The 21,357-nt window shown below is 48.8% G+C and overlaps 1 long non-coding RNA gene across 5 annotated transcripts; it reads left to right on the forward strand.

Moving 5' to 3' along the window:
• Positions 1-625: 625 nt before the first annotated feature.
• Positions 626-20,446, forward strand: LOC105474597 (uncharacterized). Of its 5 annotated transcripts, none has more exons than XR_982845.3 (6): positions 626-1,944; positions 2,852-3,058; positions 14,763-14,903; positions 16,313-16,767; positions 18,175-18,262; positions 19,037-20,446. It is a non-coding gene; the product is annotated as an uncharacterized lncRNA (long non-coding RNA). The 5 variants fall into 5 exon arrangements; XR_011610383.1 differs by lacking the exon at positions 16,313-16,767 and adding an exon at positions 17,632-17,737 and having other exon boundaries at positions 628-1,944; XR_011610382.1 differs by lacking the exon at positions 16,313-16,767 and adding an exon at positions 17,636-17,737 and having other exon boundaries at positions 628-1,944.
• Positions 20,447-21,357: the final 911 nt, after the last annotated feature.

Below are 21,357 nucleotides of genomic sequence, written 5' to 3' on the forward strand. Positions count from 1 at the left end.
CCCAGCGAAATTTTGTATTTTTAGTAGAGACAGGGTTTTGCCATGTTGCCCAGGCTGGTCTTGAACTCCTGACCTCAAGTGATTCTGCCACCTGGGCCTCCCAAATTGCTGGGATTGCAGGCATGAGCCACTGTGCCTAGCCCCCTAGGCATTTAAATGAGGAGCATACTCAACCTGTACTAAAAACACTGTGTTATGAGCTTGTCTTTCCATGTCCCAGAAATGGATTCAGGGACATCATTTCTATTCCTCATAGAAATGAGCCATCTTTAGGTGTCTGGGCGTGGTGACTCATGCCTGTAATCCTAGCACTTTGAAGGGCTGAGGCAGAAGGATCCCTTGAGCCCAGCAGTTTGAGACCAGCCTGGGCAGTGCAATAAGATCCCATCTCTACAAAAGATAAAATTATATCACTTCTCAGCCTTTTGGCTAAGATTAAGTGCAAAAATAATGTTATTAGCTAGGTGTGGTGGTATGCACCTGCAGTTGCAGCTACTCAGGGGGCTGAGGTGGGAGGATCACCTGAGCCCAGAAGGCTGAGGCTTCAGTGAACCGTGATTGTGCCACTGCACTCCAGCCTCGGTGACAGACCAAGACCCTGTCTCAACAAACAAACACACACGCAAACAAACAAACTCCTTGGGTAATGACCCAGCGGTCACCCATCGTGATCAATTTTTCCGTGGGACTGAACCACTGTCATTTTCTGGTGCTTTATAACAGCTTACAAAGTGTTTCCGCAGTTACTTTCTCATTTGCTTTTCCCCAGTGCTCACGGCGTTAGTGGCGGTGTATAGATGCAGAAGCCAAGAGAGGTTAAGTCATTTGCCCAAAGTTACAGAGGAAGGGGAGACCTGGACCTGAGCCCCAGTCCTTGGCCTCTGCTCTCACGCTTTCCCAAGTCCCTGCTGTGGGGACTTTGGTGGCAGCGGGCCAAGGCAGTTCCGGGCACCTGGGCTGATTGTGTGACTGTGAGTTTGGTAAGCCGAGCCTGGGAGGTGTTTGCAATGCCCTGAGCTGGCTCCTGGGAATGCATTCTGTGCCATGCAGGGCCGTGTTGCAACGTGACTAATGGATGAGAAGGTTGAGGAGGAAAGCCATTACTTCACCAATGTGAATCAAGGTCATTAGTCACCTCGGGAAGCACACGGAGCTGCGACATTCAGGAGGGAGGCACGCTGCCCCCAAGCCAAGCCACGATGTGGCCTGGCGCCGATCCCATGCAGCAGGGAGAAGGGAAGTTTCTGGAAGCGAAGATGAGCTGGGCAGCCAGGCCCAGGGCCCTGGCTGTGCATGCGTCAGCCCCCTCTGAGAAAAAGAGTTTTGCCCAAGAGTGGGGCAATGGTGCAGTTTCCAGGAGGCGCTGGCAGGAGCTGACTGGCCACTGATACTGGCTGGGGTCTCTGGAGGACAGTGACTGGAGGATCAGTGGACTCTGACCCTCTCCTGTCACCTGAGGAAATCAGGCCAATCGTGAGCCACCAGAGTGTCCTCACCGAGACGGCCTCTCTCCCTGGTGTAACAAGCCACATTTGCTGCTTTTCTGGGAGAGTGAGGAGCAACCACGTGGGTGACTTCTTTTCAAAGTTCTCTGCCTCAGAGGAGGAAGCCCCGTGGGTGGAGGCCAGGCCTGAGGCCATCCTGCTCTGGGCCAGAGCATGCTTGTGTCTGATGAGCGAGGACACGCCTCGTCTGGCTGAGGCTTCCATTTCACACTGGCGGTTCGAACCCCCATCACGGCTTCCTTTTGGGCTCCCGTCCTCAGGGGCCCGGGCCTGAAATGTGCTTGCCCTTCATCCCTCAGGATGTGTCCCTTCCTCAGAGAGGACTAAGTTAGCCCCTCCCCTAGTCTCCATGTGCTCCAAAGCCCTTCCTATTCACAGAAACTGTCTGGCCTATTTATTTGCTTGCTTGCTTGCTTCTGATGTCTTCTCTTACTGAAAGGTAAGTCATGTGGGAGATGGAATCATGCCAGGTTTGGTTCACTATTACATCCTCCACACTTTTCTTTTCTGATTTATTTATTTATTTTAGAGTCGGAGTCTTGCTCTGTCATTCAGGCTGGAGTGCAGTGGCACAGTCATAGCTCACTGCAGCCTCAAACTTCTGGACTTAAGTGATCCCCCTACTTCGGCCTCCTGAGTAACTAAAGACTACAGGTGTGCATCACCATGCTTGGCTAATTTAAAAAAATTGTTTTAATACAAAAATTAGCTGGGTGTCGTAGTGTGAACCTGCAGTGCCAGCCACTATGGAGGCTGAGGCGGGAGGATCACTTGAGCCCAGGAGATTGAGTCTGCAATGATCTGAGATCGTACCACTGCATTCTGGCCTGGCAACAGAGTAAGACCCTGTCTCATTTTTTTCTTTTTTTTTGTAGACATGGGGTCTCACTATATTGCCCAGGTTGGTCTTGAACTCCTGGGCTCAAGGGATCCTTCTGCCTTAGCCTCTAGTGTCCCTGGGATTATATATGTGAGCCACTGGACCTGGCTCCCCTGAAGACTTTCTGTGGAGCCTGGCACCAGGGGAACCCAATATCTATCCTGTGAATGAATGAATAAATGCAAGGAAGTAAATGAAGAGGAAGCGGGGGTCAGAAGGGGCATGTTTTACGTGAAGAGATACCATGCAAAGGCCCTCCTGGGTACCATCACCAGTGCGGGGCAGCCCGTGAGCCCCTGGAGGGAGGTCTCCCTGACACCCTGCCCACTCCTCCTGGGGCCAAGCAGGAGTCATATCCAAGGGCTGGGTCATTATCTGATACATGAGTGGGTTGTGTGGATGAGTAAACAGGGACTGACCCAGAGGTCAGGTGTAACTCAGCCTCAGAAACTGCATGTGTCAATAGGAATCGAAGGGCCAAGGAATGTGTTTTTCGTTGATGTCAACTTGCTGCAAAGGACCACACCTGCTTCTCGACCCGGGAACGTGGGAAAGGGAAAGGCACGGCTTGTTTTGGTGGAGATGGAGGAGCTGGTAACAGTGGAGGAATGCCCTTCTTCTGATTCACAGCGGGGAGGTGCTCTGGGCCCCTGCCACTGCCCGAGGACTTCGGGTAAGTAAGCCCGTGGCCCCCAACCCTTCCCCGCCAGACGCCCTGGCAGACGGCTTGTCCTGACAAGTACGTGCTTTCTGGATGGAACAGCCTCCCTTTTGTCCAAACCCTTCCTTTGAATTTAAAATGCACAAAGCACCTTTCGAAGAGGAAAAGAACGGGATCAGGAAGAGGAGGCTGTATCTCATTTGGACACTCAAGCCCTCAGCTCCTGCCCGAGAGTTTCTGTAATTCGCTCCCACACCACGTCATGCCTTTTGGCTCCCAGCCAGGTGCGGTGGCATCCGTGGCTTCATCTTTCTGGGAAGTCAGAGTCACGTTCCCTGGAGTCTTCCCTTTCCTCTCCCCAGCTTTCGGTTGTCCTGATGAGAGGACGTGGCATTTGAGCAGTAGCTTCTGGAACCCAGAGTGAAGCCCCACCCAGGCACCCTGACAGCACCACGGGAATGCTCCCGGCACAGCAAGCGGGACTCTGGAGAAGCACCGCCTCCGTGCTCCTTGTAGATGTTCAGTTCAAACTCCACAGTTTGTGTGACTCACTGAGGGGCTTGGTTTGGCTCTCGCTGATGAGTCTGTAATCGGTGCCAGGGGACATGCTTGTCCCCTCCTTCCTTCTAGCCCTCTCTCTTGCCCTAGGCCTTCATAAGCAGTGGGAGGGCTACTGTGTTGCCGTCTGGCCCAAGCTCTGGTATTCCCTTTGTGGTGGGTGCTTTCATTCCTTTGCAATGTGCCCTGCAGTGTAAACCCGGGGGATCCATGAGACAGGGAACCCATGTCTGTTTTCTCCATCTGGTGTAGCATGCCAGTGGGCGTTTGCCAGACAGGGCCTATCATGTGGACCCTACACGTATTCATACACCTGCCATTTTCCTTTGGAATCCTGTTCCCAGTGGGTAATGGGTTTAAAAGCCCAGAGCTGAATTCTATCCACATTGGATCCGACCCACATTCCAATGCTCTTGTAAGTCTCCAGTTGGTCAAATGAGCAGTTTGATCCCTTGATCCTTCAAAATACCAGATATATTTATTTCTTCTTGCCTTTTGATCTTTCAAGCTTGAAATTTCTCGGCACATAAAAGTCTTCAAAATGCTCTCAAACTTCTGTCTCCAAAGGCAATTTTTTTTCACTTTTTCATTTTTTTGTAGAGATAGTCTCACTATGTTGCCCAGGCTGGTCTTGAACTCCTGGCCTCAAGTGATCCTCCCCCCTTGGCTTCCCAAAGTGCTGGGATTGCAGGTGTGAGCTGCTGTGCCCAGCCACCAAAGGCATTTTTACTTGGCTCTGTACAGTGGAGCTGCTTCTCTATTTGGAGGTTGAAGTTTGTGTCAGGTTCTTGAGTTTGTAAGAATAGGACATGAGAACTTCAGAGAGCCTTTTAATCAGATGAGCAGCTATCTATGTTATGTTTTCACAGATTTTGATTCTTCTTTTTTTTTTTTTTTTTTTTTTTTGAGACGGAGTCTTGCTCAGCTACCCAGGCTGGAGTGCAGTGGCACGATCTTGGCTCATTGCAACCTCCGCCCCCGTGTTCAAGTGATTCTCCTGCCTCAGCCTCCCAAGTAGCTAGCTGGGACTACATGCCACCATGCCTGGCTAATTTTTGTATTTTTGTATGTATTAGTAGTAGAAATGGGGTTTCACCATGTTGGCCACGATATTCTCGATCTCTTGACCTCATGATCCGCCCATCTTGGCCTCCTAAAGTGTTGGGATTATAGGCGTGAGCCACTGCGCCCGATTGATTTTGATTATTCTAAGTAGGGTTAGTCAAAGTCTTCACAGTGTTTGACATTTCATGTATTTATCAGCTGAAACTTATTGTTTCGTGGTTTTGAGGAATCTTAGTGAAATAATTCAGTGTTGCCAGATCCTGGGAATCTTTTCTCCCCAAGGCATTTGCTGTATCATTAATAAATGTATGTATCATATGGAGAGGTATAATTAGAGTACACTTAGAATTAGTTTATTTCTGTAAAGATGCTTTTACCTTAGCTCGGTGTGGTGGTACGCACCTGTAGTCCCAGCTACTTGGGAGGCTGAGGTGGGAGGATTACTTGAGCCTGGGAATTTGAGGCTGCAGTGAGCTATGATCGCACCACTGCATTCCAGCCTGGGCCACAGATGCTGTCTCAAAGAAAGAAAGAAAAAATACTTTTTTTTTGAGATGAAAAAACTCTGTCACCCAGGCTGGAGTGCAGTGGTGTGATCTGGGTTCACTGCAACCTCCACCTCCCAAGTTCAAGCGATTCTCCTGCCTCAGCCTCCTAAGTAGCTGGAATTACAGGCACGCACTACCATCCCATGTTAATTTTTTTTGTAGTTTTAGTAGATAACTGGGTTTTACCATGTTAGCCAGGCTGGCCTCAAACTCCTGACCTCAAGTGATCCACCCGCGTCGACCTCTCAAAATGCTTGGATTACAGGTGTGAGCTACTGCACCAGGCCAGAAAACAAAACAAAACAAAGACTTTACCTGGTCATTTAAAAAACAACCAAATGACCTAGGCAATTTTCATTAAGCCTATTTTCATAAGGGAGAACAAAACACAGTTCTCAACTTCTTGTCCCCCTTTGTCCCTACTTCCCTCATTACCTCCTCTCCTGCTTGTCTTTCTCTTCTCTCCAGGAGCTGAGAGTAGCCCCTCTTCTGATTTGAGGCTGGCCTGTCCATGTGCACCCTTAGCCTCACATTAATGGAGGATCACCCATCCCTTCCTTGTGCTAGAAACTTGATGGCTGTATTCCGTGAGCCTGCAGGACTCTTGCTCTCCTCCTTCTTATTTAACTGCACCAGCTTAGGAGTGGCCTACATGCTCCATCTTCATCTCCTTACCCCATCTACGCCATAGTCTACCATGCTCTTGCTGAGGTTACTTACCTGGCCTCTTTCCTCTACACTCTTTTCCACACTCACTTGTCCAGGTGCACATTGATCCTACACCTGACTGTCCTACAGATAACTCGAAATCAAGATGGCGGGGAATAACTCACCATCTTACTCTGTATGTCTGCCTGTCCTTCAGTATTTCTCATGTGGGATAAGGGTGCTATGATTAGCCCACTTGTCCAAGACAAAACACCTGGAGGTCATTCTTTTTTTTCCTTTTTTCTTTTCTTTTTGAGACAGAGTTTCGTTCTTGTCGCCCAGGCTGGAGTGCGATGGCACGATCTCGGCTCACAGTAACCTCTGCCTCCCCGGTTCAAGTGATTCTCCTGCCTCAGCCTTCTGAGTAGCTGGGATTACAGGCGCCCACAACAACACCTGGCTATTTTTTTGTTTTTGTTTTTTTGTTTTGTTTTTGAGATGGAGTTTCGCTTTTGTTGCCCAGGCTGGAGTGCAACGGCGTGATCTTGGCTCAACACAACCTCTGCCTCCTGGGCTCAAGCGATTCTCCTGCCTCAGCCTCCTGAATAGCTGGGATTACAGGCATGTGCCACCATGCCTGGCTAGTTTTGTATTTTTAGTAGAGATAGGGTTTCTCCATGTTGGTCAGGCTAGTCTTGAACTCCTGATCTCAGGTGATCTGCCCACTTTGGCCTCTGAAACTGCTGGGATTACAGGCGTGAGCCACTGTGCCCGGCCACCTTTTTGTATTTTTAATAGAGATGAGGTTTCACCATGTTGGCCAGGCTGGTCTGGAATTCCTGACCTCAGGTGATCCACCCGCCTCGGCCTCCCAAAATGCTGGGATTATAGGTATGAGCCACTGCGCCCGGCCTGGATGTCATTCTTGACTCCACTTGGCTGCCACATTCTATCGTTGAGTTCCACCTGCATGGTTCCCTCGGCCAGGGATAACGCCATTTCTCACCTGCCTGACAATTCCTGCAAAATCCTCACCTGATGTCACTATGGCTGCAAAGCTTCCCCAACTTCCTCCCTAAGAGAGACATAGTGGCACCTTTTTTATTTTTTAGTTTTTAAGACAGAGTCTCGCTCTGTTGCCCAGGCTGGAGTGCAGTGACGTGATCTTGGCTCACTGCAGCCTCCACCTCTTGGGTTCAAGCGATTTTCCTGCCTCAGCCTCCCAAGTAGCTGGAACTACAGGTGCATCGCACCACACCCGGCTAATTTTGTAATTTTAGTAGAGACGGGGTTTCACCATGTTGGCCAAAATGGTCTCCATCTCCTGACCTTGAGGAGGCAGGTCTGATTTGCCTGCCTTGGCCTCCCAAAGTGCTGGGATGACAGGCATGAGCCACTGCACCTGGCCCAGTTGTACTTTTTTGACATGTGTATGTCTTCTCTTATTTTCCCCGTTACTCTATTGCCATCATTTGTTTTTCTGCTGCTCTCACTTGCCAGATATAAACATCCAGAGAGCAGGAACTGTTTTGGCACAATTCAGTTTCTAGTACAGTGCATAGCACATAGTAGACCCTCAATAAATGTGTGGAAGTGAGCCCCCCAATATTCCAGGTAAGTACAAAGGGGCCTGGTAATTAGGGCCTCTTCATGGCTAGTGATGGTCAAAGAGAAAAATCGGGCAACAATCCAAGAAGCACGGTAGCCCTGTTTTCCCCTTTTCTAGGCAGCTGGCTGTGCCTGCATTTCCTTTTGTGGCCAGAACATCAGAGCTTGAGGTTTGGCTTTGTCATTTCCTGACCCGCTGAAACTCTGACCCTCTGAGTTTCATTTTGCCAAAGGACAAGATCCTAGAGGAGAATGCAGTCTCGAGCATTCTGTAACCCTCAGGCTCCAGGGCCCTCCTCATGCCCACCCTGTCTCAGCGGTGTGCATGAGTGTGGCGTGTGCAAGCGTGTGCAGTGAGCCCTGGGTGTGCACATGCTGTTTACAAAGGCAGACCAAGGTGCCCAGAATGCCGTTCCAGCTGGCCATGGCTAGATGCATCCGCAGCGGTGTTTCTTTATTGGGGCGATGGCTGAGAAAGGAAATTGCATTGTTTTGGGGCTGTCTCAGGGAGGACATTTGATACAGCCACAAAGTTTAGCCTTCCAAGTGGCCTCCACTTTCAGCCGGTGCATTGGTTGGCAACTCCTGGGTGGGAGTCAGGGTTACTGGGGAAGGGAAGGGGAGGGTCTGTAGGAGGATCGGGGTCCAAGAGGGCTGTAGAGGAAGGGGCTGTAGAGCCAGCAGGCCGCCCTTCTGTGCTGCTCCGGGTGAGAACTGCCATCATCACACACTGGGAAGCTCAGTCATGGCTGTTAGCCGGGGCACAAGCCAACAGATGTATCAGCGACCCGAGATGGCATGGCAGCTGGGTGTGCAGCCAGGAAGGGTGTGAATGTGGAGGAGGGGACTCGGGCCCAGCTCGGCTGCGGGCCTCCACAGTACCTGTTGGGGGTGGGGTTAGTCTTGAGTAACCCCTGAATGGACTTTACCCTGCAGCCGTTTTGTGTAACTCCTGTAATTAGCTAACTAGGTTAGTCATTGCTTACACCCTCCTGAGTCCTCAACCTTTTTTTATTTTTCCAGGACGATCTCTATAAACAGGTCATACAATATGCCACACGTTTTGTGCCAAATTCCTCTGCAGATATTTGACTCCCTTTTGCCTATTCAGGTGGCTCCAGGGCGGGCCACCTTCTCTTGCTGAGTGTCCTCACCTAGGGGTGATTTCACCGGTGGCTGCTGCCTTTCCCCCCAACCTGGCTTTACTTAAGGGATAGATTGTTTTATTTTTTATTTTTTGAGACAGAGTTTTACTCTGTCACCCAGGCTGGAGTGCAATGGCGCAGTCTCGGCTCACAGCAACCTCTGCCTCCTGGGTTCAAGCAATTCTCCTGCCTCAGCCTCCTGAGTAGCTGGGAATACAGGCACCCGCCACCAGGCCCGGCTAATTTTTGTACTTTTAGTAGAGATGGGGTTTCACCGTATTGGCCAGGCTGGTCTCGAACTCCTGACCTTGTTATCCGCTCACCTCGGCCTCCCTAAGTGCTGAGATTATAGGCATGAGACACCGCTCCCGGCCTAGACTGTGTTATTTTGTCCACCCCATGTATACCTTTATTCACTCCCTCCTGCCCCAAATGTGACTGAGCATGGACTAAGCCAGGCACTCTGCAAAGTGTATCAGTCTAACTGAGGCTCCATCCCCACCCTGGAGAGCTTGTAAGCTAAGCACTGTTAAAGGAGTTCCTGTATGGACCAAATCCTGGAGTCCTACACACAATTATTGATACAGAGTTGCTCAGCATCCTTCACAGAAAAAAATGCAGTCATATCCAATCTGTCAGCAATAAATATGAAATACTTATTTTGCTTATATTCAATATAATCAGAGGATCATTCAGAACAGGTGCTACCTAGATTTCTCTTGGTGCTGTCATTATAATCAAAAGCACCTAACGACAGCCCACGCATGCTAATGCAAACATAATAATATTAGTGCTTTTCGTTAAAACATGGCTCAGTGAAAGATTTCTGCAGGCCACACGTAGTATGCAAGCGGAACTTTCTTTTTAAACCCTCTTTGAGTAGCCCAGTGAAACAAGAATACTGTAATAAAGGTTATGTGCAGAGTGGAAACCTATCCCAGCGGTTTCTCTCACAATACACCTCACCTGGGTAAACACACATTTGCATATCAATGCATGGATTACAGACTTTTCCTTTTCTGAGAACAAGAAGGTACCCTGTTACACACACAGGGGACCAACAGCCAGGAGCTTTCAAGCCCCATGCAATCTGAGAACAGAGGACTCAGGTCTTCAGAGCCCCAGAGGCCAGTCCTCTACAGCAATCTCTCTCTTCTTTCTCTTAGTGCACTGGGATTCTGTTGTGTAACTCGCCCGGCCTTCAGAGGCGGCCTCCTCCCATCTGGGAGGCTGTGCTGGCTTCCGCAGGAGCCAGCCAGATTTTGAAATTGCATTTGGAACCAGTCACTGTAAAAAGGCTGGTTCTTGGAGGGGGAGAAAGGTGGCTTTGATAGTTATTGATGAGCTCACCAGGTAGGAATGGGACTTTTCAAACAGGCCAAATTAAATCCCAGGCCTTGAGCGAGGGGCCTGGGATTTGCTGCTTTCGCATTGCAAGGAGCAGGTGGGCAGGCTCTGGGAGTATCAGATGCACAAAGTACAGGTGAACAGGTAACCAGATCGGGATCTCTGCAGGTGCCCCGAGGCTGGGAAACAGCGTTGGTGGGGTGGAGAGGCAGCCTGCAACGCGGTGTCCCTCTCACCTGAAGCAGCCAACAGGTTAACCCAGGCCTGTTCCTGCAGGACGGACATGCACTGGTTCCAGCCGATGAAAGCAGATGCAAATCAGTGCAATTTCCTCTGCAGCAATAATTAACCCGCGGGAACCTTGTTGGAGCAGGTAGTTCCAGGAGAATGGCACTGAAGATGTTGGAGAGAGATTAGCATTTTTCAGCTCTCATCGCAGTGATTTGTGCTGCATTTTAGTGTGTGTTCAGTTCCAACTCATTACCATAAAAAAACTCCTCATAAATTAAATTGCTAGGCAGGGGGAATTGACTTTGTTTAGGTAGATAGAGAGCCTGGGATGCTAGCGGGTGTTGCTGGAGAACTGGCAGGGAAAGTGTGTCCTCAGTTTCCTGATTCGTCATGGGAGGACCTTGGCCTCTCCAACCTCTAGAACCCGTCCAGCTGGCAACCTACAATTCTATTTCCTTCCCTCCCTCCCTCCTTCCTTCCTTCCTTCCTTCCTTCCTTCCTTCCTTCCTTCCTTCCTTCCTTCCTTCCTTCCTTCTTTCCCTCCCTCCCTCCCTCCCTCCATCCCTCCCTCCCTCCTTCCTTCCTTCCTTCTTTCCCTCCCTCCCTCCTTCCTTCCTTCCTTCCTCCCTCCCTCCCTCCCTCCCTCCCTCCCTCCCTCCCTCCTTCCTTCCTTCCTTCCTTCCTTCCTTCCTTCCTTCCTTCCCTCCCTTTTATTTGAGATGGAGTCTTGCTCTGTCACCCAGGCTGGAGTGCAATGGCGCAGTCTCGGCTCACAGCAACCTCTGCCTCCTGGGTTCAAGCAATTCTCCTGCCTCAGCCTCCCGAGTAGCTGGGATTACAGGCGTATGCTACCATCCCTGGCTAATTTTTGTATTTTTTTAGTAGAAACGGGGTTTCACCATGTTGGCTAGGCTGGTCTCAAACTCCTGACCTTGTGATCCACCTGCCTAGGCCTCCCAAAGTGCTGGGATTACAGGAGTGAGCCACTGCCCCACGCCTGTTTGCTTTTATGAATTGGAGGACTGCCTGGGCCCAGGGAAGCTGCTAGTCATCTGCCTAAGCTGTAGCTGTTGGATGACGCAGGATCCTAATCTCAAGTTGCTTCCAGGACAGGACCACTTTCTTGGGACCCTCTGCACGTGGGCAGTCCTTCCATGACGACAGCTGCCCTGTCATGGTGGGATGACTTTGGAGGGTGTATGTGGCCCACGGAACTGTGTACTCTCAGTGGGCAGGCCCTCTGTTTTGATCATTTTGTATCCCAGCATCTAACACAAGGTGCTCATGACTCAAGACCTTATGTAAAGAGGGAGGAACGAACACAAGGAAGAAAGTTCCCCAGAAATCCTTCCTTACACCTGAACCAATTCCTTCCTATATGTCCTCAGCTTGAGTCATTTTCTGTAGCTCCCTCTTATTTCCATCAGATACTTGGATACATTTCAAATTGGTTCTCAACACCCCACCCCTGAATATCAGTGAGAGAAATCACATGCATGATCTACATTGCATTGACCAGGCCATCCAGACAGAGAGCGGGGATGGCTTGTCTCCTAGGGCAGTGGTGCCAGGTGCTAGCTTAGAGGCCTCGGTTTACCTGCATGCACCAGGGTCCCCTGAGAATCTGTGCCCTTCCCCTCCCGGGAGGGGATGCTTGGAAGGGGTCAATCTGAGGCCCTTGCTTTCATGAAGGGCCCTGAGGCCCACAGCCAGGCTTCTAGAAACCTAGAATTGACCCTGGTTTCCAGAATGACCAGTTTGCCTTTCCTTTATCTGTACAAGGAGGTGAATTTCTTGGGGGTCTTCTCGGTGTGAGTGTAGTGAGTGCACTCAAGGTGCCTAAAAATACAAGGACAGAGGCTAAATATGAGCATTTTTACCTCGAAGCTGCCTTGAATTGAGTTTCACAGGAAAAGTGTATTAAAATAATTCTTAAAAACTTGGAGCTCTTAAATGTTTCTATTTCTGGGGAGTGGGGAATGGGAATAACTGTCTCCATTACCTGCCTTCCTTCCTTCCTTCCTTTCTCCCTCCCTCCCTTCCTTCTCCTTCTTTACTTCCTCTTTCTCTCTCTTTCCCCTTCCTTCCTCCCTCCCTTCTTTTCTCTTTCTTTCTTTCTCTTTTCCTTCCTTCCTTTCTCCCTTTCTCCTTCCTTCCCTCCCTTCCTTCTCCTTCTTTCCTTCCTCTTTCTCTTTCTTTCCCCTTCCTTCCTCCCTCCCTTCTTTCTTCTTTCTCTTTCTTTCTTTCTTTCTTTCTTTCTTTCTTTCTTTCTTTCTTTCTTTCTTTCTTTCTTTCTTTCTTTCTTTTTCTTTCTTTCTTTCTCTTTTCCTTCCTTCCTTTCTCCCTTTCTCCTTCCTTCCCTCCCTTCCTTCTCCTTCTTTCCTTCCTCTTTCTCTTTCTTTCTCCTTCCTTCCTCCCTCCCTCCTTCCTTCCTTTCTTTCTTTCTCTTTCTTTCTTTCTTTCTTTCTTTCTTTCTTTCTTTTTCTTTCTTTCTTTCTTTCTTTCTTCCTTCCTTCTTTCTTTCTTTCTTTCTTTCTTTCTTTCTTTCTCTCTCTTTCTTTCTTGTCCTTCCTTCCTTCCTTTCTCCCTTTCTCCCTCCTTCCCTCTCCCTTCCTTCTCCTTCTTTCCTTCCTCTTTCTCTCTCTTTCCCCTTCCTTCCTCCCTCCCTTCTCTTTTCTTTCTCTTTCTTTCTTTCTTTTTTCTTTCTTTCTTTCTTTCTTTCTTTCTTTCTTTCTTTCTTTCTTTCTTTCTTCTTCTTTCTTTCTTTCTTTCTTTCTTTCTTTCTTTCTTTCTTTCTTTCTTTCTCTCTCTCTCTCTCTCTCTTCCTTCCTTCCTTCCCTCTCTTTCTTTTTTTAATAAAGTGTTTTAGAAATCAGCCTGGCCAACATGGTGAAACCCCATCTCTACTAAAAATATAAAAATTAGCTGGGCATGGTGGCGGGTGCCTGTAATCCCAGCTACTCAGGAGGCTGAGGCAGGAGAATCGCTTGAACCCGGGAGGCAGAGGTTGCAGCAAGCTAAGATCGCACCACTGCACTCCAGCCTGGGAGACAGACTGAAACTCCATCTCAAAAAAAAAAAAAAAGAAAAGTTAAATGCAGTTTCATTAGGAGACCCCTTAGAGCTAGATTGTGAGCACAAATGGAGGTGCTGGTTCCAACATGGAGGGGTAATTCCTGGTTATGAGGGTGTCATCCAGACCACCACAATAAATCTTAATTTTTTTCATACTACTAACAAAAGGCAAAGATAAAATGAAAAAAAAAAAAAAAGCCATGAGAAAGAATGTGGAGTGATCTGAGCATGTGCTTGAGAAGCAGCAGCACATGCTTTGAAAATCAGGGCTGCATTTCTGGCTCTGTCTTGTAAGGGTATGTGGCTTTGGCAAATTACTTGACTTTGTCAAGCCTCAGTTTCCTCATGAGGAGTAAAACAGTAAAACCAGGATTATAATACCATATCCCTCCTAAGCTTGCTGTGAGGAATAACTCAGAATTACATAAAGTGTGTCATAGAATGTCCTGTATCTAGGAAGCACCAAGGCATGGACAGGAGGTGAGATACCCAGTCCTGAATGATCATAGGACCTCAAGCTGAAGAGGACCTCAGAGGCCACGTAAGCCAGCTTGATGGACAGACCTCAGGAGCCAGGAAGGCTGAAGGTCTGCCAGGGGGCCCAGAGAAAGCTGGCGGAGGTGCTGAAACCAAGCACCATGCCTCTACTCTCTCCCCGAGTGGCACGAAGCAAGCCTCGTGTCTTCTCTTCATTACAGTCTGCTTCTTTGTGCAGGAAGATCACCTGTGTTTGAAATGCATTTTGCTAAATAGGCATCATAGAAATTCTGACGCTTTGGTGCCTCCTCAAATTTAAGACCCCCTCTGTAGCATATGACCCCCTCCGACAATGTAGGAAGACAAAACTGGAAGCTGTGAGACACGGTTTCCATGCCATGATGTGCGAATACAGGACCAACATCATTTACACAACCCGCTTCTTCTTCTTTTTTTTTTTGACGGCGTCTCACTCTGTCACCAGGCTGGAGTGCAGTGATGTGATCTTGGCTCACCGCAACCTCAGCCTCCCGCTACACAACCCGCTTCTGACCTTCAGACCTTGCTGGAATGCTTGCCTTCCTTCTCACTTCCACTGCCACCCCCAGCAGCTAGCTTTCTTTTGGGAGCCATTTTTACACAGAAAAGCAAGTGTGTACCCCTTTATGCATATTACTGTGTAGCAAAAAGGACCAGAGTATAGCGAGGCTTTCGGGAGGGGAGGAGTCTGGGTGGTTGGTTAGGTTCACCCTCTACTTGTGTGGCTTCTGTCTCCTGCCTGATTCCAGTGGGGCCACAGCTGAATGACAGACTCTCTCACTTGTAGGTGACTCTGTCAGCAGAGCTTAGGTTATGCTGTGGTAATAAGCAAGCCCCAAATCTCAGTGACTCAAAAAAGCAAAGGATTTTCTCACTGGTGATGCACATCTACTGCAGGTCAGCAGGGGGCGCTGGTCATGGCAGGGACCCAGGTGGCTGGAGGCTCCATCTTGACTCATCCTTCCATGATTGCAGGGGTGGGACTAAAGGGAAAGTGCTGAATCACACCCTGGCTCTTAATACAACCACCTGTGAGTGACACCTATCCCTTCTGCCAGCATCTCATTGGTCAAGCCTTGTCTCAAGGCCACACCTGACTTCGAAGGGAACAGGGAGGTAAGTATATGCCTACCATATGGCCAACAAAAGAACAGAAGGGAAGAAGAGAAGTGGAATATTTGTTGTTTTATTTATTATTTTTTGAGACAGGATCTCACTTTGCTGCCCAGAGGCTGGAGTGCAGTGGCTTGATCATAACTCACTGCAGCCTTGAGCTCCTGGGCTCAAGTGATCCTCCCATCTCAGCCTCTTGTGTAGCTAGGTCTACAGGTGCACACCACCATGCCTGATTAATTTTTATACAATTTTTAAATAGAGGTGGGGTCTTGCTGTGTTGCCCAGCCTGGTCTCAAACTTTTTTTTTTTTTTAATAGTCAGGTGTGGTTATAGGGGGAGACAATGTTAAATCAGCTTAACAATGACCTACGACACTCGGACCAACTAGGTCTTGAATTCTGGCCTCCAGCAAGCCTCCTGCCTTGGACTCCCAAAGGGTTGGAATTATAGGCCTGAGCCACCACATCTGGCCATATTTATTCTTAAAAAACCCCCAAGTCTTTATGGAATTTTAATTGATGTATAATAAAATATGCATATTTAAAGTCTATAGTTTGATAAGCTTGACACACGCATATGCCCATGAAACCACCACCACTACAATCACAATAATGAAGATTCCATCACTGCTGGAAGTTTCCTTGGGACCCTTTGCCATCTCCCCACCCATGACATCCCTGCTCCTCAATCCTCAGACAACCACTGAACTGCTTTCTGCTGCTGTATGGATTAGTTTGCATTTTCTAGAGTTTTATATAAATGGAATCACACAGCGTGTTCTCTTTTGGCCTGGCTTCTTTCACTCAGCATAATTATTTTGAGATTCATCCATGTAGAAGAGGAATATTTGTGATATCTACCACAGCAGACTTTTCGATTAATGGACTTTATTCTTTCCAACAAGATAACTGATGCGGGTTGAATTCTGTCCCCCTCCCCCCCAATTCACATGTTGAAGTCTTAATTGCCTGTACCTAAAAATGTGACCCTGTTTGGAGATGGGATCTTTATTTTAATTTTATTTATATATATATATATTTTTTGAGACAGAGTCTTGCTCTGTCGCTCAGGCTGGAGTGCAGTGGTGTGATCTCAGCTCACTGCAATCTCTGTCTCCCAGGTTCAAGTGATTCTCCTGCCTCAGCCTGCCGAGTAGCTGGGATTACAGGCGTACGCCACCACGCCTGGCTAATTTTTGTATTTTTAGTAGAGTTGGGGTTTCACCATGCTGGCAAGTCTGGTCTCCAACTCCTGACCTCAGGTGATCCACACGCCTCAGCCGCCCAAAGTGCTGGGATTACAGACGTGAGCCACCGCGCCTGGTCTGGAGATAGGGTCTTTAAAGAGGTAACTAAGTTACAGTGAGGTTGTGAGGGTAGGTCTTAATCCAACATGATGGGTGTCTATAGGAAGGGGACCTTTGACCACAGACAGCTGTGAAGGGAGAACTCCATGTGACCGTGTAGGCCTGCACGCCGAGGAGGGGCCTGGAACTGATCCGTCCTTCACAGCCTCGGAAGGAACCGACCTGCTGGCACCTTGATCTCAAATTCCCGCATCCAGAACCGGGCGACAAGGCATTTCTGTTGCTGAAGCCACCCAGGCTGCGGCACTTTGCTATGGCAGCCCTCGTGAAAGAATGCAGTCACTTTTATTTCCAAGGGAAGCAGAGTTAAATGAGCTCCCTTAAGAGATCTTCCTGCAATGTTTGGGACGTGTCTGTGTGTGCGTGGACAGGGCCGTCTGCAGGCGGATCAGCGTGCGGCGCGGGCAGGCACCTCTGTGTCCTAAGCGCAGACATCCGGTGTCACCCTTCAGGCATCCAGGGAAGGAAGCTGATAAAATGAAGCTCTTCATGCTCCAGGTTCCGTTTCTTCTTTGGAATGCTCGAAGGCTTCCCAGCTATTCCATGTTCAGGCCTGGCTTTCAAGAGGCTGCAGGCCGGAGTGGGAAAGGTGGCTGAAGCCGGTCCTGGGTCTCTCCGAGCCCCTCAGAGAACTCTCTGGTTGCACTAGAAACCATCCTTGTGCTGCTGGCAGCAGTTTCCACGCCGCTGAAAAATGGCGGCAAAGCCCAAGTGGAGAAGGAGGGTTCTGTAGGCGTGGCTTCCAACCCAAAAGAACAGAAAGGCAGGGCCTTCATTCTCCCCTGAACTGTGATCCGGACGGTTCACCTGGAGCACAGCCCTTGTGTTCCTCGCTGCCTCCCCCTGAAGGCCCTGGAGGCCACATGACGTTGCCTGCCACTGTGGGGGTGACACGCTCTCCTGGTCCCGGCCTGGACGGGTCCGGACAGGTGCAGTGGGAGAACAAAGCGTCATTCGGAGGGTGAGGAATTTCACTCAGCAGCAAGCGTGTTGCGTGTCCGCTTCATCTCAGACACTGTACAATACGCCGTTACATTTACTCCATTTCATCCTTGTGACAATCCTGTGAGATAGGAATTCCCATGTCCACCTAAGAGATGAGGAAACCGAGGCTCGGAGGGACAGGGAACACACAACTGGGGAGGGGCCGAAAAGGTTCTAGAACATCCATCCTTTGGCCTCAGGGGGAGTACATAGGAATCACCTAGTATGTTACTGGGAGGTCCAGACACTCAAACATGAATATGCTTCTCTCTCTAGAGAGCTACCAGATTTAGCAAATAAAAGGGCAAGACGTTTAGTTAAACTGGAATAGAATTTCATATAAACAATGAATACTTGTTTTTTGTTTTTTTTTTTGAGACAGGGCCTCACTCTGTTGTCCAGGCTAGAGTTCAATGGCGGGATCACAGTGCACTGCAGCCTCCATCTCTTGGGCTCAAGTTATCCTCCCACCTCAGCCTCCCAGGTAGCTAGAACGACAGGTGTGCACCACCATATCTGGCTAATTATTTTATTTCTGTATAGATGGGGTCTCACTATGTTGCCCATGCTGGTCTCAAACCCCTAGCTTAAGCAGTCCTCCCACATTGGCCTCCCAAAGTGCTGGGATTATGGATGTGAGCCACCATGCCTGGCCAACAAATATAGATATTTTGGGCGTAAATGTGTTCCATGCAATATTTGGGATGTATTTACACTGAAAGGGTATTCATTGTTTATCTGAAGTTCACATTTAACTGGGTGTCCTGTGTTTACCTGGCAGTGCTGCTTCCAGGTGAGGCTTGTAGTTGCTTTAATGCTAAAGGAGCCTTCATTTGCTGGGGCTGGGACTGTATTCAGCTTTACTCGTGAACTCTGCGGGCTCTCCAAAGCTCTTTCTGAAATCAGCCTCACTCTCCACAGGTGAGGTTACCAGGACCGTCAGCCTGAGGAGAATCAGCTCTTCCGCACCAAATCCTGAAGATCACATGGCAGAGTGAGCCAGAGCGAGGTACCGGCAGACCTCTTAGGTGGGGCATGCATCCCCTAGTGTCCCATGTCCCCACTGTTCTCTGTGGCTATATCCATTTCACTTGACTTACTTTTACTCCTTGTCTAGCTCCTTGTGGCATTGTTCTTTTTCTCTTTTCTTTTTTTTTTTTGAGACAGTCTCCCACTGTCACCCAGGTTGGAGTACAGTGGAGTAATCTCGGCTCACTGCAACCTCCACCTCCTGGGTTCAAGAGATTCTCCTGCCTCAGTCTCCTGAGTAGCTGGGATTATAGTTGCCCGCCGCTACGCCCGGATAATTTTTGTATTTTTAGTAGAGACAGGGTTTCACCATGTTGGCCAGGCTGGTCTTGAACTCCTGACCTCAGGTGATCCACCCACCTCAGTCTCCCAAAGTGTTGGGATTACAGGCGTGAGCCACCACGCCTGGCTGGCATTGAGTTTTCAACTCTTCATCTATACCATATGTCAGATCATTTCCTTCTTCTTGCAATGACAGCAAAAATACCGAGGCTTTAATTACTTACCCTCCTGTATTTCTGTTTTATTCCCTCTCCCTATCGCCATTTCCATGCACTCATGCCCACGCACAGGTTGTAGGAACCAACTAGTATGTTGCTGGGAGGTCCAGACACTCAAATGTGAACTTGCTTCTCTCCCTGGAGGGCTTCCAGATTTAGCAAATAAACAGGCAAGATGCTCAGCTAAATTTGAATTGAATTTCATATAAATAGTGAATACTTTTTCTTTTCTTTTTTTTTTCTTTTTGAGACAGGGTCTTGCTCCATTGTCCAGCTAGAGTGCAGTGGCAAGATGATGGCTCACTACAGCCTCCATCTCTTGGGCTTAAGAGCCCTCCCCCATGGCTCAGCCTGCCCTGAGGCCAGTCCTCGTACATGGTGCATGGCTGCCTTCAAGACATCTCCAAGGAGCCCTCGCTGAGAAGCCCCCTGGTGCACACATAAAATCACATTGCTATTTAGTTGAATTTCTTCATTGTACAGGTTAAGAAATGGAAGATGTGACTCTCAAGGATTATACACAACTAAAACTGTGTGAAACGGCGATCAGTACCCGGGCAACAGGGAAGTGGGAATTTCTCACCAACCCACGTGCCAGGATCCAGCCTCAACGCTTGTGAGGATCCAGCCTCAATGCTCTGCACATCTCCAGTGTGGAACAGCACCATGCGCCTAATGAGTTCTTCTCTGACTGATTGATTGATTGATTACTAAAACACTCAGCACTCCTGGCAAAGCAGTTCTCACACTGTTGAACAAATTATCTTTATGCACTGCAGTCTCTTGAGCTTAGATGAAGGCAAACTCACTGTAATCTTCAGATCATTTAGCAATGCCTTGGAATCACTGGATATGAGAAAATATCCAGGCATGTGGAATACGAAGGGGGAAGAAAAGCAGGACTTGGAGGGACTGTGCTAGTGGATTTCAACTCTATATTTTCTAAAATGAACCAGGGGCAGGCAAACTACTACCTTGTAGGCCAAATCTGTCCAGTGACCTGTTTTATCATTGATTGATTGATTGACGGGGTCTTGTCTTGCTCTGTCACCCAGGCTGGAGTGCATTGGTTCAATCATTGTTCACTGCAGCCTCGAACTCTTGGACTCAAACCATCCTCCCACCTCAGCCTCCCAAGTAGCTAGGACTGCAGGTGTGCACTGTAATGCCTGGCTAATTTTTTTCTTTCTTTTTTTTTTTTTTTTTTGTAGAAATGGCATCTTGCTGTGTTACCCAGACTGGTCTTTAACTCCTGGCCCCAAGCGATCCCTGACTTTATGGCACTTGCTTAGCCTGGTGTGACAGTGTCTGTCTCCTGGAGGCCAGGAGCCCCTGGCATGCAGCCAGCGTGCCCCATTTATAATTGTAGCCCAGCACATGGAAGGGACCCAAGGGAATGACAGCAACGTTGACTTTGCCATTTCAACCCTCAACCTCATTTTATTGTTCTATTCGTATTATCTGGGGGACAAAATTTTCCCACATTCTTTTCTGTTGGTGCCACCATCTCTGTGCCTCCGTGTGCTGCTGACCCGCCAAGCCCATGGCCAGCTCAGCACTCGGATTTTATGTGGTCTCTCAGTATGGGTTCCTTTATCGGCATCTCAAAAAGCTTTTGTGTTTTATCCATAATTGATTAAAGGTTTGTAGCTGTGAATAAAAGATTGATTAAAAGTAACAACAGCAAAACAGCTCTTGTTTTTCTTCACCGTCTGCCTTTCCCCAGAAGAGTCTCCTACATCCGAGCAGACGGTCCTCGATGTGGATCCACACAACCTTACGAGTTTTCCTTAGACCCAAGAAAGGGAGGCGTGGGGAATGATGGTTACTTGCTGATACTTACTGATATCGCAACGCCAGCAATAAGAATACCATCTGGACGTTATCTGCGGTTGGCGTGTTTCATTTTGCATTTTATGTGATGGGTGCTGGGATTTGGACAGGCCCAAGCTCCCACCCTCGCGTTGCTCAGTATACTGGGAAATGACATCACCTATGACGGCACTGTAATTAGCAAGGTGAGGGGAGGGGCCAGACCTCAGCCCAGGAGTGGGGTTTGGGGCAGGCCCCTGGGGAGAAGCAGTGGCAGCAGCAAGAGCTGGGCTTGGTGTCCCACTCAGACAAGTGGTGGAGGCAGCAGCAGGATCTGCACTCACGTCCTCTGGTAGTAAGCTCTGCTCTCTGCCGGCCCTGACTTCAGAGCAGTGCCGAAGCTGGGCAGTCCCAAGGCACAGCCACATGTTTACAGCTTCTATCTTTTTAATTTTTTTTTAAGACAGAGTTTCACTCTTGTCACCCAGACTGGAGTGCAATGGCACGATCTTGGCTCACTGCAGCCTCCGCCCCCCGGGTTCAAGCCATTCTCCTTCCTCAGCCTCCTGAGTAGCTGGGATTACAAGCACATGCCAACACGTCAAGCTAATTTTTGTATTTTTACTAGAGACAGGGTTTCTCCACGTTGGCCAGGCTGGTCTCGAATTCCTGACCTCAGGTGATCCACTTGCTTTGTCCTCCTAAGGTGCTAGGATTGCAGGCATGAGCTACTGTGCGTGGCCTTTTTTTGTTTGTTTGAGAC

Source organism: Macaca nemestrina, chromosome 1 (assembly GCF_043159975.1).
Source record: "Macaca nemestrina isolate mMacNem1 chromosome 1, mMacNem.hap1, whole genome shotgun sequence".
NCBI classification, from domain to species: domain Eukaryota; kingdom Metazoa; phylum Chordata; class Mammalia; order Primates; family Cercopithecidae; genus Macaca; species Macaca nemestrina.